The sequence below is a fragment of the Rhinolophus hipposideros genome, assembly GCF_964194185.1.
Source record: "Rhinolophus hipposideros genome assembly, chromosome: 1".
In the NCBI taxonomy this organism is placed as follows: Eukaryota; Metazoa; Chordata; class Mammalia; order Chiroptera; family Rhinolophidae; genus Rhinolophus; species Rhinolophus hipposideros.
Genome location: NC_138047.1, coordinates 44,518,934 through 44,537,478, shown reverse-complemented (window position 1 = coordinate 44,537,478; position 18,545 = coordinate 44,518,934). Strand labels below are relative to the sequence as shown.

Here is an 18,545-nt window from a genome sequence, read left to right as displayed (position 1 = left end):
CACGCGCATAAAATACAGATATTACATAGATAATCCAGCTAAAATACGGGTAAAATAATCTCTGGGAAAATTACATACCACTATATTATGATATATTAGGTGATTTCTGTTTTGACTTTATGTATCTCTGTATTTCACAAGTATTCAATATGAACACACAATCAGAAAAAAAAAACTATTTAAAATAAGATCATTCAACTGTAGAATAAACTGCACTGGAAAGAATGAATGGGAATCAAAATTCAGCAAGTACTAGCACCCAAGTATAATCAAAAGAACATACATAAATGATATACATTGGGATAGTAGTAGAAATTCCAGAATAACATCCAAGAGAGAACTGCAAGAAATGAAGTAACACAGCAAGAATACTAACACAAAGCAAATTGACTAGCATATGCCATCCTCTGCCATTGATACTAGGAGTCCTTCATGCACATAGTTTATTCATTTGTAATAAACTAGGTTAATTTCTCATTTCTAAACCTAATGCTTTCTTTCCTACCCCATTATGTTTTCATTGTTGTTGCTCTATCTCAACACACACATAATTCAAGGAAGAAAACACACATACACACCACTGCAATCTCACTGTCATCCATTATTCAAGAAAGGTCTCATTGAATAAATGTCTGCTCAGAGGCTCTAAGCAAATTTCATTTTGGAACACTACTGTCGGCAGCCCAGCGGGCTATTTCACCACGATAAGATCACATATTTAATCAAACGCACCTAAAAAAGAAATACTTGCAAAGTTTGCTTAATAATGTCAAATCATAAAAACACAATGTTGACAGCCTACTAATTTTTAGTACTCTTTCTTCTTCAAAGATTTGCAACAATAAGGAAGGTACATGGGAGTTCTCATTAAGATTTCTACTAATGTTTAAAATTTCGCCAAATTATCTTACATGTTAGTATTTATATTGGGTTAGTATTTAAAAATAAAAATGAAAAGTCAACACAACTTTCTGATTTGAATAAAGAAAAATTAAAAAAACAATAAATTTAAGAGTTTTCCCAATTTATACAAATAATACCTCTAAAGCACCATTTTACTTCACTTAGGCAAGTGTCAGCCTAAAACACTATCCAGACTCTATTTTTTGTAATAATGGATCCATATTAGATGTCTGTCATTTGAATCATTTACAGACTAAAGTATATTTTCATTGGATTCTTTAGGCAGCTAATAAAGTCATCCGTTCTCAATTATTTGAAATAGCCTACTTGATCTACTTTTGAGTATTCTGCCTCTACATATAAGATTTACTTGAATAAACATCTATTCCCATCAGTTGCATGACATAACAAGTACACTAGAAATAGTAAAATAATTGGATGTCTCAGATAGATGGATTCATAAAACCCTTTTTTTCCCTGCTTTTATTCTATTCACATTTATTTTATGCTATATTTTTTCTCATTCAAAAAGTTTTTGTTTATTTAGTTTTTTTCTGGGATAACGTTTTATTCTGTAAACCTCCATTTCTGGTTTAGGAACAATCTGTTCCCTATCAGTAATGACCGTCTTAATGTGGCTGGTGGAGCTCAACGTGAGTTAACTCAACCACGAGCTCTATGTCCCATGGCATTCTTGGGGTCGTTGTTCGCTTGGATGAACTCAATGGCTAAATAATCTACATTCAAAACTGTAAGATCAGAATTACGCTCTGCCTTTTTGCTAAACACGATTAGAAAAAATCAGCATTCTATGTGCCACCAAACCTGTGTCCAGTGCCAGTTTGGCATTGTATTATGACACCTCCACCATCGTATGGTGGAATGGCGTATGCTGCTTATGCAAATGACATCTTTCAAATATTTGGTGGCTTTTCCGATATGCATAGCCTTGATAACTTGGGAAGTTTCACAAGTGTTTTTGAACTTGAAGATCTGAATTTCTTGATTTGCATGTTTCTGTTGGGTTTTCTGGGTCAACTAAGTAGGAAAGCATTTACCAAGATCACTTTGGCTACTTACAGGGAAAGAGCAAATCCATTTCTAATGGTTTTCTTAACCAATTCTCCTAATACCTGATCTGTCTCAGTGAACAGGATCACTGTAGTGGACATTCAGGTTTTATCATCCCCTCTGCCTTTTCCTGTGGAAAAGATCCTTCTCTTAATTGAGCCTTTTCTCCTTCAAGTTATCGGTCTGTTCACAGAGTAACTTCAGTACCGTTACTGTCTCCACTAAGCCGGTGATAATAGATTGATCTAAAACTGAGTACCTAATTCAGACGTTGGTTACAGGGAAAGAATCCAGGAGGCAGAGGACAGGAAAAGTAGTAGTCTTGGTAGTAAGGGACATGCAACTGGAGCAGAATCCTATGGCATTCTAGGTGCTAACGTTTTTCTAATGCCAAGATGAACCTCCATCCTTCACCAAGACTCTTTCGGTGGGAAACACAATAACCTCCCAACAAATGAATCATGTGGCCTATAGCTAGTTGGAAGTATCTTTGCAATGAAAAGAGAAAAAAAATGAATTGCACTCAATCTACTAATAGTACAAGTTGAATTTAAGTCCATATGACAACTGAGAGGTTATCACAAAAGATGCAGCATTTTTGGAATGACTATAAAATAATATTTAACTGTCATAGGTAAAAATTACTGAAAAGTAAAATGAAATTTAACTGAAAATGCCTAAAATTCAAATAATGATTGTGTATTATTTTAAAACAGCTCCCTAAGCTCTTCTTCCAAAGTCAACTACAGTTAATAATATGATTAAAACTCAATAGACAGTTTCAAATGAACAGTTAAAGCCAATATAAAGAAAAAAAATCTAGGCATACACAGACCTCGTGTTAACACAAAACTATTTCTCAATAGACTCTTTGTCCACTCCATGAAATCAAGATCAGTATTCTGAATCAAGGTTCAAACAAAAACCATCAGCGATTGACAAATAAAGAACACTGAAAATTTGAAGAAGAAAAAAAGTTATAAATATAACCAGTTGAGCCCTTCCATTGTTGCCAGAAATAAAATCTCATAGAAATGATGACCATCAGGACCAATTCTTCTTACCCAAAGAATTTGAAAGAGTTTTGAGGAAAGGAAAAGAGGGGAAAAACAAACCAAAACAAAACAGGAGACCGTTGAAAAACCTCTTACAGGGTCAGCTGTCAACGGAATGCATTTTAGTATTCAGGTTACCCACCCATGCAGAACATCAAAAACTGGGCTTGAGTCTCTCCCCTATTCTCACAAGCTCAGGCTACTGTGGAGTCACTGGGGCTGTCATGAATAGCAACACATTCTACCACTGCGGGACACATAAACAGCAACACAAGCTGATCAAACAGAAGAGGCTGTCCTTTCTACTTGACTTTCATTTTCTTGAGTCATACTTTAAAACACTTAAGTCACCTGTCTAATGTGCAGCTTATTTTTGTATTCATTGTTACCACCTACCATGTCATATACTCTTTGCATTTTCATATAAATGCTGGATAATAATAGGTAAAAGTCACACATTTTAAGAACTTCTCTTCTTGGCAATTGTCACTGACATACAAATGCTAAGTCTAAAATTTGGACTTATTTATAACCCTTTCCATACTTGTAGTCTTTAAAGTAATATTGGCCTCTGAATGTTAAGGGTCCATCTGCATTTATAGCAATCTTAGGAGGACCTGAACTTAAGGATTATAAATCTTTTAAAAGTATAGGAATCCTTAAATCTTTAAAGCTTATGATGATTTGATTTCATGACAACACTGCAGAAAATTCTGATGCAGTTAAAGCTTAAAAAGCTGCTGACACCATGTGAAAAGATGACCGCTTTAAAAGATAATTTAAAATGTCTTAAGTTAAATTGCTACTTTCATTTTATATGTGATTTAAAGTCAATCTTCAGACACAGCACTTGGTGGCTCTCAAAAATATTTTCCTGTCAGGGTTACGATTTTTCCGTGAGGAATTAGTAGCAGAGCATAAAATTTTAAGATTAAGAGGAAGAGCTCAGAAATAGGTAGTTAAAAAGTTTTTAAAAAAGAGAACATAAAAAAGACAAAAGGACATGTGAAACCTTCTCAATTGCTTCAGAAAATGTTATTGATTTACATAGCTCATCAAGAACTCTTCAATTTAGAAAATAATATTTGATTTAGGTAAATTTTCTTAATAATGGTAGTTTAGGACCTTTCTACTAATACTATGACTCATAATGGAAGGTACCATTTATTATGTGCTCAATCTATCAGGTACTTTTCTATTTCCTTCCTATTCCTCACCCCAAACTAACAATATAAATGGCATGACCTTTATTTTAGAGATTGAGACGGTAGAGCTCGAAAGTTGAGGAATTGGAATTGTATTCAAGTGTCTTTCATTCCCAAAGCCATTTCTGAGTACTTCATAACTAAGGACAGTGTCCAGCTATGCCCATCTGAGTAGCATAATTTTGTTTCTACAAATGCAAATCAGGATTAACCAAACTACAGGAAAAGATAAGTGTTGCTGTACCAATTTCATAGGGGCAGACAGAAGAGAAATACTAAACTAGCCATGGAATATACCCAAATATATATATATACATATATACACGTATATACATACGTACATACATATATATGTATGTTTTCAAATAGATGTCAAACTGCCATTCAGAATTATTAAAGTTCACTAGTTAAACTTAAGCATCTAGTAAAACTAATCTCTATGTGGAGCTTCTGTTACTCATTAGGCATATTAGCACTCACAAACAAATTGAACTATAGTATATAATTACCTCATGGATCTTTTTCACTGAAAACGGCCTGTCATGATGTTTAGATAGTGATTAACAGACTAGAAGGGTAGTGAGTCATCTTGATATCACTTCAGAAAAATGATTTCCTCCCTAATAATTCCCAAGATACATAAATATTCCATTAGGGTCTTTGAAATCTAGTTTTAATTGGGCATTCATACTCTACCCAACTTCAGACTTAGCCCAAGCTAAGAAAGGTATTTTATTAATTCATACTATAAAAAAGCTCAATGACTCGTCATGAGTTTTAACGTGGGAGGGAGGGTAAAATAAAGCCAAGGTTATCTTTTATATTATTTATTTTCAAATTTAATAGCATTTTAAGACATTTTCTAAAGCAATGAGGTGAAACATAATTTCATTTCTGAACCACATGTGGAGTTGATTAATTTTTCCTAGGGACCTCATGAGACCTAGTAAATAATAATAATGATTATAATATTGACAGCAGCACATAGTTGTATAGTATTATCATGCTACCAGTACTGTTTCAAGCACTTTGTATATATTTCCCCATTTAATCTTAACAACAACCTATGAATTAGATACAACTGTTATATCCATTAAACATATTAGGAATTTGAGGCATAGAGAGATCTGGTATCTTGCCTAAAGCCAAAGAAATTTAGGCAAACACGGCAGAGTCCCTTCCCTTCACTGCCACACCATTCTGCCTCTCCAGATATCAGCATATCAAGACCTGAGGCCTACATTTTTAAATTCTCCCAGTAGCAACTTTGCTACTGTCAGCAGATAAGGCTGGAGACTTTGCAGCTTTAAAGTTTCTGTTTCACTAACTGGGAACCAAAAAAAAAATTAAAAACAGGCTTTCTACATTAAGAAGAAAAAAAATTTTTGAATGTCAAATAATTAATAAAATTCCCATCATGTTTGTATCTTATGAAAGCTTTAACAATCCACTTGTTTTGGCATCCTCAATGGCTCCTTATATGGGGTGACACTTAAGAGTACAAAGAGGCAGATCTTGGAAAAGTCACTATCAGCAGTTCTCAAACTCTCTGGTCCCAGGAACCTTTTGCATGCTTAAAAATTGATGAGCTAAAACAACTTTAGATTTTCTTGGTTATAAGAATATTTTTGTATTAATATTTAAACTGGGAAAATTTTTAAAGACAGTAATACACCAGCATACACACCATGTACCATCAGAGCAACAAACATGTCATCATATATACCTTTGAAAAATTCCATTGCACAGTTGTTAAAGTATGAGAGTAACAGACAAATAATAGCATTATTAGGAAACTCTTAACAGACCCTTTAAAAGGGTCTTAGAGACCAACAGGCTTCCCTGTTGAGAAGAGAGGACTGTCTGCTCTACTATATAACTGACACAGAAGTTTCACCAGACAAATATTCAGTTGGGTGATTTATTTTTTTCCACCCCAGAGATCATTTTCACAATAAATAAGATTGCCACCAACAATATTCCCTTTAAATTCTTGGATAATATGGACCAAACATTAATTTCTTCTAATACATGTATTCAATCTTACAAAGAAATTCATTAATATTACATTCTTGTTTTCAGTGTCAATAAGACAAAAGCAAGACATACATTGTTAAAATTTATAGAGTTCTATTATGATCAAATACAGAGGAACTCTCCCCTTTCACCCATTCCCTAACACAAATAGAAAACATCAATTAATTCAGAGTAAGGCAGATAACTTTTTAAATAGATTTGAAATCTGTGAGTACATGAGCACACTTTACAATTATAAGAACAAAATTATACCTGGTTACTTATGTAGTAGTAGAGTTAATTTAATTGGGCCATAGAGCCATTCAGACCAGGATAATGACATTAAAGTGTTTGGGGGAAATAACACATCCTAGGACTCATAAACGCTATCAAGAGGCATACTTACCTACTTTCTCAAACTGGCCAATAAATATTAAAGTCACAGTGAATTAAAAATGTGGATTTTTCCTTCCACTGATCAACTCCCTAACACACACACACACACACACACACACACACACACACACACAAGGCTAATGTCAGAAGAACCTTACTCATATTTGAATGTTTTACATTTTATTATAAAATAAGGTATTCCATAAAGAAATGCATTTGCATAAAAGAAAAAGACATAAATGCAATAGTAATCTAAGCACAAATATGTCCTTGAAGGCAAACAAATGCTAAATTACAATATAGCTTCTGCCTTTAGGGTTCCTCCCTAAGTGAGCAAATGCATGCTTTGAATGTAATGCAAATCTAAGAAATCAAAGGGAAAATAGCCATTTGCAAGCTTTAAGGAAAGAGCATCTCCCTCTAATTCCAACTGCTCTAGCTATTCATACCATATACATTATGGTTGCATAGCATTTCTCAAAAATCACTCTTTGTTCTTAAATCTCAAAAAATCACAATCAGTTTTCTTTTTTACTGAATTCTAAGCAAAAATACCCCACTTCTAACAGTAACTGTCACTCCTACATGGCAGCCCTTTTCCAAGAGAGTTTCAACTAGCGGTTAAAATGGTCCAAATGAAATCTGAAAAACAATCCAGTTTACCATTATGTATATTATTTGACTAACTTCAATCCTGTTGATTCCATAACCTTTTTTTACCTTTTATTTAGGATTCCCTTGGCTATAGCTCACCAAGGAATCAAAGGTAAATCAAGTTCATCAAAATTTTGCCTTTCCTGATTACCAGAAGCAATGCCAGACACAGTAAATGAAGCCAGTAAGTCTCATACTAGTATTCCCTGTAGAAAGGGATATTTAAATCTCCGAAATGTAAGATCATCATGAAGAAAATAATTTCTAAAAGACCCGCCATTCATATTTTGAGAAGAGCTCTCAATCTGAAGGATAATCACACCAAGCAACTTAAAAGGAGACATCAAAAGCATTTACCCATCGGGCAAATCACATGCTGGCTTATCACTCTTGAGGCCAGGGATGCCAGATGTCGCCCAACGTGTCTTTCAACAATATTTAAATAGTTCACATAAACCTTCATAATAATCATTCCTCTTCCCCCAAGTTCACAGAAATAGTTCAGTTAACCTTATACACCAATGGAGCAGGTTATTGAATATTTAGTGATAAAGAAGTGCTAAGGAATGGCACGCAAGCATTGTAACACATTCACCTTCAGCTAGAGACAGCACAATAATACACTGACAGACACAGTTCTAATGACATCAGGACCTGTGGAATGTATGACTGCTAGGAAACACATGCTGCTAGGAAACAAAGAACAGATCTGATCAAATCTTCTAATGTAAGGACTGGGAATCATGGCGATTAGATCTTCTAAAATGAGAGCACAAGTATTCTTTAATCTTCAGAAATATTTGCAGGTGTAGGCTCCAATACATATGCTCTCGAAAGGAAACAAATATATGAAGCATGATTCTCAAGAATACTCTTAAGTTTTCTCTTAAAATGACTACCACTAGCAATACCTCATAAAAATATAACTTAAAATCAGTCATCTACGGCTCTGTATTCCTTTTTATTTTCTTTTTCTTTTTCAACCTGAGCTTTTTGAAGAAGACCAGATCTTAGAAAGAAATCTAGAGATTATAGTAGCTACAAACAAAGTACCTTTTTACATTTGCAGTGCTATACTTTTTAAAACAAAACAGAACATGGCCATTTGCAACAAATACCAAAGCAGTCAGATCTTCCCTACAACTAAGCTGTTTAATATATTTTAATTATTGAAACTGAAAAGCAGTTTCAACTTTTTAAAACTGTTTATCTTTGTACATTTTTAACTCTTGTTTTGTTTACAAAAAAAAAAAATCTAGGGTGAAACAAAACTGAGAAATCAACAGATATTTCAACACAGATATCCTTTTAACTCCTACACAAATTATCTGGAAACCTCTTTTGGTGATACTATAAAAGCTGACACTTCTATCTGTAATCCACATAACAGACAAACTGGGTGCTAGAACTCCAGGTAATTTAGTATCATCACAGGTTGAAAAAATACCCCAGGGAAATCTGGCTAAATTCTGTTTAATCTCATAGGGCAATAAAGAACATTCTCCAAATGAAAAATTACGAAAGAAGTGTTTCTTTGTAGATTTTAAAATGACATTATTTAACTAGTGTTGCTAGCCCATATGACACTAAATGAGCAGACTGCCTATTTACTTCAGAGCATGACACAGAAGACAATTTTTCCTTCCTGTCAGAGTCTACGCTTCTCCCCATTTCCCCCAACAGCTGGCTGGAAGGATGTAAAATCAGAGGTGCAAGAAGGCTTATACTTCCTAAGGAGTAAACCACCCAAGAAAGTAAACACAACAGACACCAGTAGGTTCGGGTGTAAAGGAGACTGTGGCAGGGCTGCTTACAACGTTGTTTACAATGTGCTCCAACTACCGCAGGCAGGATCACACACAGGCAAAGGGAGGAGACAACCAGAGGTGGCTCGCATGCCTCGAGTTCACCCAATTGCTCAGCTATCGCTGGCCATAAATAAAACAGCGCACATTTCTATGGGTGCGAGGAAAGTGACCACAGAATTCCAGAAACCAGGGGCTATGGGGGCTTGACTCGGTTATTTTAATCTTCCCAAGAGAGGACTACTCTTGGTCCTCATCAGGGCCAATCTGGGGTACGTGGCGCGCTGCACCAGCGATTCTCACGCGCCGCACGCATCTAGCCGAGTTGCTCCTCCTTGGGAGAAAGGGGACACTGTGAGGCTTTCCTGCTACCCCTACGGGGCCCCCGCGGCCTCCTCAAACCAGATTTTCCAGTTAAGCGGATCCCAGGCGATTTCGACAAGCCAGCCAGATCAAGTGCTATCAGCTCAGTCATCCCCGCAAATACCTCCCGGCCATCCCCAGAGCGCACGAACGCTGACCCACAGACACGCACACGCTGCACCGCCGCCAACTAACCCTGGTAGTGGAGGTCGCCGCAACCCACACACACATACACACCCACCCACCTATACTGCTTGGGGGCCTGGCACGCTTAGCAGCTGCTGAGCTCCAGCGGCGCGGGCGCGGTGGCACCGACGCTCCGAGGCAGCCCGGAGCTTCCCCTTCTCCCGTGAGATGCTCCGGGGCGCCTGCCCTCCTACCTGTAACCCAGTCGACTGCGGACACCAATGCTCTGCCCACCCCGCCTCGGCGAGTCGGCCGCCGGGTTTCCTGCAACACCGTCCCCCGCCTCGTGCCCACCCCAACACCGCGCCGCCCCGGGCCACCCACGAAAGTGGCAGTTTTCTCCAATCAAGCCGCCTAACAAAGCCTGGGCAAGAAGGTCTAAACCAAACTGCCGTGAAGGGGACACAACAGGAGTAGTGCGGGGAGGTAACGTGGTTCTACCAGTCAGGGGCGCGACCTGGGCAAACACGTCCACCAAGGGTGCTCCAGACTGGCATCTAGAGACGATCGCGAAAGGCTCGCCTCCCCGTGGTCCGCGTCACCCCAGAGCCCAGCTCCTCACCCGGTGTCTGTCGGTCCTCCAGCCTTCTCTCGCCTCCAGCCACACCGGCTCCGGGCCGGCGGACAGAAGGCGCCCCCTGGTCTGCTTTCAGGCCCCTCCAGAGGATGACACTGGGGTGAGAGAGGAGGGAAAAATTCCCGGGGGTGGAAACCGTTCCTATTCTCCAGCGTGCTGGACTGAGAATGTGCCGAGTCTGCTCTCCCCTTCATCCCGCTAAGTCGCCAAATCTCCCAATAGCTGGAAAAAACTCGAACCCGTGCCAAACCCCAGCGCCCACCAGCCAGGAGGCTCCCTTCCTTCCCCGCATCACAATCGGATGAATGTGTGTGCGGGCGAGTGTGTGAGTGGGAGGATGAGTGTGCGTGAATCCTGCACCCCAGCCCCGGCTGCCCGACCCGTGGTAGACGGCCACCACTATTAGGAAGAGTGAGGATAATAAATTACCTTTCGTAACCGCCGGTCCCTGAGATCGTCCCATTAGTTGCTCAACAACCTGCAGCGGGATGCAGTTTCCACAATCCAGCCGTGGAGCCCGGGGCAAAAGACCCACCGGCCGCAACGAAGACACCCCAACTATAAGCGGCAAAGAATGATAACCAACGCGCAGAGGGGCAGCAGCAGGGTGGAGACCCCAGCCAAGGAAACAACAAAAAGTCTCTCCTTCCCCCTTTTCTTCTGCTACACAGCCACGGAGAAAAGAGAAGAAGAATGGGGGGAAAAGGCAGATGCTCGTCTTCTTTAATGTTTCCTAGCTTCACGCACACCGAGGGGATAAAAACGGAGCCAAGAGAGAGGAGGGTTCAAATGTCTTTCCCAGTCCACAGTTGCACAACTTCGGAGTCAAGCTCTGTCTCCAGCAGCAGCTGAGGGACCCAAGCGGCAGCTATTAACATGCGGCATTCATAGCTGGGGCTGCTGGGGCTGCTGCTGCTTCTGCTGCTGCTGCCGCTTAAGAAAAGACGCTGCTGAACAGACCAAAAATCTTCCACCATCCCCCCAGCCGATCTTTATATCCAGTTATCCCACCCCACCCCCTTCCTTCTTTTTCTTCTTCTTCTCCGTCCTCCCCTTTCCGCCTGGGAGCGGGAGCGATGGAATAGGTAGGGGGAGCCGCGAGAGCCAGGGGCGGCTTTTTCTCCGCCAAACGCTCCTCCTTCTCCTTCTTCTTCCGAGGTTCTCTCCCTTGCTGAGGGTCTCCTCTCGTACCCGCAACCTGTGCCGAGAGCCGGAGCGAGGGCCACGCAAACTCCTTCCCGGGTGCACAGCGGGGGCGCACGGGCGGAGAGGGAGCCGGGCCGCCAGGGGCTGCGTCCGGGGCGCCGCGGAGCCCCGAGCCCGAGCGTTGGCCGATTAGCTGGCTGGCCGGACCCCGCAACTGCGGGCATGTGGGAGCTTCATTGCGCGGCCCCGGGCTCCGCGCCGCCGCCGCCGCCGCCGCTTCGGTTCTTTCTCTTCTCCGACTCCCCGAGAGCGAGCAAGGTTCTGGCGCTCTCCAGACACGCACACTCACACACGCGCACACACGAGAGAGCTCCTGCCAAAGCAAACCGTGCAATCCGCGCGCGCGCACAACCGGAGAAAGAGGACGGAGGCAAAAAGAGAAGAAAGAAAGGGGAGGGGGCGAGTCACAGGCAGCGGCAGCAGCCGCCGGAGCCGAGGCAGCATGCAGTCCGAGGAAAACCAGCAGCGGCAGCGGCGGCGGCGGCGCCCACCCGGACCGGCCGCAGAATCTGCATCCCCACTCCAGGGAACTGGGCGAGCGGTGCGGGGCAGGCAGGCGACCCGGCCCCGCGATCCGGCGGCGCGCGGAGAGCCGGTCCGAGAGGGGACGCGCTGGGGCCGTGCAGCCCGCGCGCGTCGGACACAGCCGGGGCCGAAGCCAGGGCCAGAATGAGCCGCAGGCGGGCGAGCTCCGAGAGCGCCGAGAGCCGGGGAGGGGGCTCTTGCTGGGGGAAGGGGGTGGCAATCAAAACCCGGATCTGGAGTGCGTTCGGGCTCCACCGCGCGGGCTCCACCTAGCAGCTCGGCTTACTCTTGGAGGTGGAAAAGAGCGGGCTGCTACAAGAGGCTTCCCTTTCAGGGTTTGTCAAACAAAGGGTACCTCTCCTCGCGGCTTCGAGGTCTCTCTCGGGCTCTCTCTCTCTCTCTCTCTCTCTCTCTCTCTCTCTCTCTCTCTCTCTCTCTCTCTCTCTCTCTCTCTCTCTCTCTCTCTCTCTCTCTCTCTCTCTCTCTCTCTCTTTCTCTCTCTCTGTCCCCTGGTCTTTTCCTCCTCCACTCCACCCCAGGTGAGTAACGGATAGAATGAAAGTCCTGCCAATGTCCCTTTTTCCAGGTGCAGATTATTCCACATTTTCGGGTAAGGAATCCAATGCGTTTTCCGCCTTTGGGTCCATTTTATGTTCCTTCAAACTTACCTCGATGTACAAGTTCATTGCAGACTTTAAAGTATCCTTCTCTGAAAATAGGATATGGGAATTCAACTATTTTATTTCACAGCATCAATGAAAATTACCACAATGGGTATAGACAGGTACCGATTTCAAAGCCAGTGCCCTCTGATAGAGGAAAAGTCTGCTCAGGTTAACTGACTTACCTTGGTCAATTACTGAACCCTTTTTGCGTTCTTTGTAAATGAGAGGGTTAAGTAGGTAATTTCTATAGTCTTTTCCTGCTTTAAAACTTCATGATTTTAAATGGCCAAGGTGTTTTCTATATTAGTAAATTTCAGTTATGGTTATGAGAGAAACTAAGATATATGTATCCAACAAGCACATTATATCTAAATTGTATTGGAATGTATATATTCAGGATGATCTAACACCCTCCCAGAGCTCTTAGGAAGGTAACTTCAACCTCAGCACCTTGGAAGAACTTAAAACCTCATTAGAATTAACAGACCATACTCAATACAAGTGACTATCAAAATCTCATTCATTCTTCAAAGCTCGATTCCAGTGCCAACTGTTTCAAGGAGACTTTTCTCACCAACCCCAATCAAAATAATCATCCCTTCCATTATGTTCCCATAGCAATATAATGGTGGTATCTCTACAATAACCTATTTCATTCTGTCTTTTTCTTGTTCTTTTGAAATAATTGCTTGTCTACATTCCTCCTCAGATGATAGGATCTTCCTTGAATGCAATTTCCAAATTTTAATCATCTGTGTAACATTTTACTCTGTATTCACAGTACTTAGCACATTGTAATTCCTTTAAAGAAAGGGGGGTTGGGGCATGTGGGTTTAATGATATTGCTGAATTTTGACCAACTAGATTTTACAGGCTTGGGTTAGGTACTTGAATTTCCCTAATATAGGGCATCCATGAACTCTCCTGAGTACTTAAAGAAAACAAACTGACCTATGAAGTCACTTGTTACTTAAATAATTTTGGAAAGAGTAGACACTAGCCAACTGTAACAAGAGGTTCTTATTTGTAAAAGAGGTAAAATGGAAACCACCAAATTCATCTTCCGAATGGATATACATAGAAAAAGTATAAAATAATAGAATACAATGAATGATTCTGTATAGATACTGAATGTTATTATTGGTAGCAGCAGAAATACAAACAGTACCTATAGACCAAGTTTTAGAATCAACCTAATCACAACTTTACAAGTCTGGAAGGATATGGAAAAGGGATGATATTTCAAGATGGAATTAATATATTTATCAAAATATGAAACATATTAATTGAAAACTAGTATTAATTTAAATATGAAATATTAACTGAAAAGTAAGCATTTAAGTTAAATAAGTAATTGAAATTATTCACCAAAGAGAAATTAACCACAAATGAGCAAAATGAAAAAATAACAAAACAGAAAAGAGGGATAAAGAACCAAACAGGACTAAAAAGTGAGTAAAAAACAACTAATGGTTAAAGAAAAGCAGAGAAAAAGTTAATTGCTTGCACGATTTAATCAAATGTTAAGATAGCAATTTTTATATCAGCTACTTGTATTTTGGGCTCAAACTCCATACTTCCAAAACATTTTTAATCTGATGAGCATCGTCTTCCATATTTGATTTAAGATATAAAGTGTTCCACTTTAGTGCCAGGAAATCTTTGACTCTTGCCAATATTTTTCTATGGTGAACCTTCCACAAAAAATAAAATCAAGTAAATCCTCTGCCCTGTTTGCTACATAACTACATTCAACACCCTCTACTCAGAGACAAGATAGCATCACAGATGTTTGAAAAAAGATGCTATTATATATAGTAGTTCCATGTGCTAGAGTGGTTTTTGAAAAAAGATAGCACTGTTGGTTTCAACGCCACTAAAACTGAAAAAAAAAAAGAAAACCATGATATTTACCAAATGGAAAAGAACTCCGTAAAATTAAAAAAGGTGAATATCCAATCAAATAGAAGAATCAAAATTAAAATATTTTAATTAAAATTTTCTGATCAAAGAGCTCTTTGCAAATAAATAAGAAATACACTAAGATCTCCAACAGTATGAAAGTTAAGAAAACAACTTGGATAATCTGTTCACAGAATAAACACAAATGGCTAATAAATATAAGAAAATATGTTCTGTCTATACAAATCCAGTACATAAAAATATATACAATTACCGGATTCATCATGTTTCATATTTCACCCATAAAATTAGCTGAAAAGTAACAGGGCCCTACTACTACATTCTTAACAAAAGTATGTTGAGACAGGCCTGCCACTATGCTAGTGATGTATATTGACACAATTTTTCTGGAAAGAAAGTTGTCTATATGTGTCAACTGTCTTATAGAATATATGTCATTAATCCAGTGTTTCTATTTTCAGGTATCACTTCTACAGGGGGAAAAAAAACAGAGGTATGTACAAGGATTTTTTACAATGATATACATCTTAGTCATAATTGTCATGTAAGGGGAGTGAGTTATGAAAGTTATGTAGATAGAGTGATTTTGTTTTTCATATTCAGTGAAAGCCCTCTTATCTGATTGGAATTGGCAGTTATCCAGGCAAAAAACAGTTGGTTAAATCAAAAAATATTTTTTACAATGATTCATAACATTCTATGTTGACTAGAATTCATTTTGGCTGCAAACAACAGAAACACAAAATAACAGAGACCTAAACACGGTAGAAGTTTATTTCTTTTTCAAGTAAAAGTCTAGCAGTTGGTGATCCAGTACTGTGATGGCCCTCCAAAACATCAGGAAGTGAAACAGAGACCATTTTTATATTTTCGCTCTGCCATCTATGGCCTTTATTCCCAATTCCAATTCTAGCAGTCATGCCTACATTGCAGGAGAAAAGAAGCAGAGGAGGAAGTAAAAATCATGCTAACACCCAAGGGCATTATCCTAAAGTTCCACATACTATTTCCCCTTTCATTTCATCCTCAGCAATGGTGAGGTGGTAACAGTTAGCTACCACGTTAACTGGAAATGTTGTCTATTCCAGGCAGTCGTGTGTCCAAAGGAAAATCAGGACTTTTCCATGATTCAGCTGTTCCTCAGCCTTTAACTTAACATTGCGCAGCACACTGGGCTTAACTTTGCATACATTAGGTCTCCAGTGACGAAATGAATGGCTAATGCAGACACTAGACGACACTATCTTCTCTTGAAATGACTTTCTCCTTCAATCAGATGGAAACATTCACAAGAGTTATAATTACTGAGCTTTTGCCATCAAGAAAAATACTCTCTGCTACCCAATGAAGTATCAGCAGACAGTTACTCTCTGAAATGCTACTGGACCCTGACACACTGCTAAATAAAGGTAACGGGTGTTAAATCACATCTGCAGGGCAGGCAGAAAGCATAGTACTCAGATTTCAAGTATGACATGACATAATTAGAACTCTAAAGGGTCTTGGGTTCACTAGAATAATGACTCAAATATAGGTTATATACACTATTGGAACATATTTGACTGCCTTATGTGATAGCTTAAGTCTAAGAATTACCCTGAGATCCTCTCTGTTCCCTAGAATATACATCAAAGGACCATTTATAAAGATTGTAAAATCTTACCCTTGCTAATTTGGTATCACCTATTGTCTCTTTGCTTCAAGCAATTCACCGTTATTCTTTTTCATTCCAAAATTGGATCTGTGTATTCTTATATTATTAATGGCCTGGAATCTTATCTACAGATCGAGATAAGGTGAATCTGATTCTAGATATTTTTTTTAAAACAGCTTCTCCTAATGAAGTAGTTAACATTTTCTATGTCATGAGTTTTTTCTTCCCAAAGGAAGACTCTTCGTTAAACTCTTCTATCATAAATTCTTTAATGTTTGCATACATACATGCCAGTACTGGACAACTGTGAAAGGAACAACAAGCTCCTTCTTTTTATTTTTTTTCCCTTCAACTTTTCCAGCTACTTTGTCTTACATCCCACAATTAAATTACCTTTTATAATTCCAAATTAGGTTCAACACCAAATGCTTTCAGCCATTTACTGTAAATGTTAGTGATTGGGCACTGGCTTTTGAAGGATTCAGCATGCATATAGACATAGTGGATTGAAAAGCATCACATCACAGTGTCTAAATTCTGGTTGTTAGAAATATGAAAAAAATTAAAAACCCAACACTATTCTTTTAAGGTATCCCTCTTATAAAGGCAAATGTGCTTGTATTTTACAAATGAAAACATTGTGGTCAATCATAGTAATGACTGTCATGGTCTGGAAAGGAAGGAAATAGATTATTTGTTCTCTGTAAGATATTGCCACTCTGCTAGGCTCCGCTCATCAGCCCCACTCCTTTAAGACTATACCAGACACCAATAGGACATTCCTGACTCACAATCTCCCTTCTCTAAGAATGGTTCTTACACATGCATGTGTGAGGTGGCTTTGTCCATCCTGTTTGGCCTTGTCCCTTGGTCATGCTTGATCAATCCAAGCAAGGGCAGCTGACCCAAGCTTGGCTAATCAGAATCCTTCCCCAGGATTTCCCAAACTATACTATGCAAAGGGTCTCCATACACCCCTGATGGTGCAAGAGGCTCAGTAGCTATTCATGACCACATTTGCCTCTCTATGGGGTTCTCTAAACCTGACTTAGTGAAATATTTTCCTCAAACATGCAATCACATTTTTGAAATACTGCTAGCCTCAATCAGAAATGTCTTTTTCTTTTACATCGATATCTAAACTCCCAAATAAGATGCATACAGATGGAAGCTTCTATATGGACATATTATAGTGCTAACAATAACAGTCTGTGTTATGGTGATACCTGAGAAATGAGGTTCCCCTTAGGATTACCTACTGGATTTTCCTGAAAGCTGAGCTCGTAAAAAGCATATTGTATTATTATTCTAGGAATCTTGGTCACATTATTTTTGCAGTACTCCCAAATAAATGATTTTCTTACTTCTGGTGTCCGCTTCAATCATACACCTCAGTTCTCTTCCTACAAAAGCAAAATGAAGAATGGTAGAAAAAACAATGGTTATTGCCTACTTCGAAATACAGTGCTTACACCCATGGTAGATATTCAATAAATATTTGGTGAATGAAATAATTCAAGAAAAATATGTTATATGTTATAAAATATTAATACATAAGATGTATCTATTAAAGTATGTTGGATTAATAGTAACAGATGATAGTTCAGTGGTTACCAGAGGGCAAGAGGGGAGGAGGGTAGTAGTTGAGGGCAAAGGGGAACAAATATATGGTGATGGAAGGAGAACTGACTCTGGTTGGTGAACACACAATGGGATTTATAGATGATGTAATACAGAATTGTACACCTGAAATCTATGTAACTTTACTAACAATTGTCACCCCAATGAACTTTAAATAAAAAAGATAGTAACATGTCTTTCATTCTATTAAGATTAGGTATTAATAAAAGCTATACATCTAAATGAGGGCTATCTAATTCAAATTAGTCAGTGACATTGACTATGGGAGGCCACTGTTGCTCAAAACAAATTTAACTCTTTTTTTCAATCATTTTATTCTATGGCATGATTGACCTTAAGATATTAGCAAATCTCTTTGCTTTTAAAGTCCTTTTCTTTTGGCTAGTGGTTTAGAACCAACTGAAAAATATCACTGGCAGTAAAGAACTAGAATAGAGCTTGGAAATCATTTAATTAGTTAGCAAGACTAGTGACAATAGGGATTTTTTTTGTTCAAAATAAATGAAATTTGGCTAATTTTTTTCTATGGTTTAAATTTAGACTACATCTTCTTTAAAGTAATGAGCATTACCTTCTATGGGCTAGGCCTAATCCTCCCAAGAAACTAGCAAAATAGGTATTATTCCCATTTTGTTAATAATGATACTAAGATTCAGACAGTTATAACCACTTTTGCAAGGCTGAACATTCAGTAGAGTAT

The 18,545-nt window shown here is 39.3% G+C and overlaps 1 protein-coding gene across 29 annotated transcripts in view; it reads right to left on the bottom strand.

Annotated features, from left to right (window-relative positions):
- ADGRL3 (adhesion G protein-coupled receptor L3) overlaps nucleotides 1-11,784 on the bottom strand; it is a 744,191-nt gene extending 732,407 nt beyond the window's left edge. For 28 of the 29 annotated variants that reach the window (XM_081060173.1, XM_081060156.1, XM_081060146.1 and 25 more), the window contains exon 1: nucleotides 10,661-11,784. The gene's annotated coding sequence lies outside the window, so the exon portion shown is untranslated. Of the gene's footprint in view, nucleotides 1-10,216; nucleotides 10,371-10,660 lie in introns of those variants that run through there. The other variant, XM_081060157.1, reaches the window with a different exon arrangement.
- Nucleotides 11,785-18,545: the final 6,761 nt, after the last annotated feature.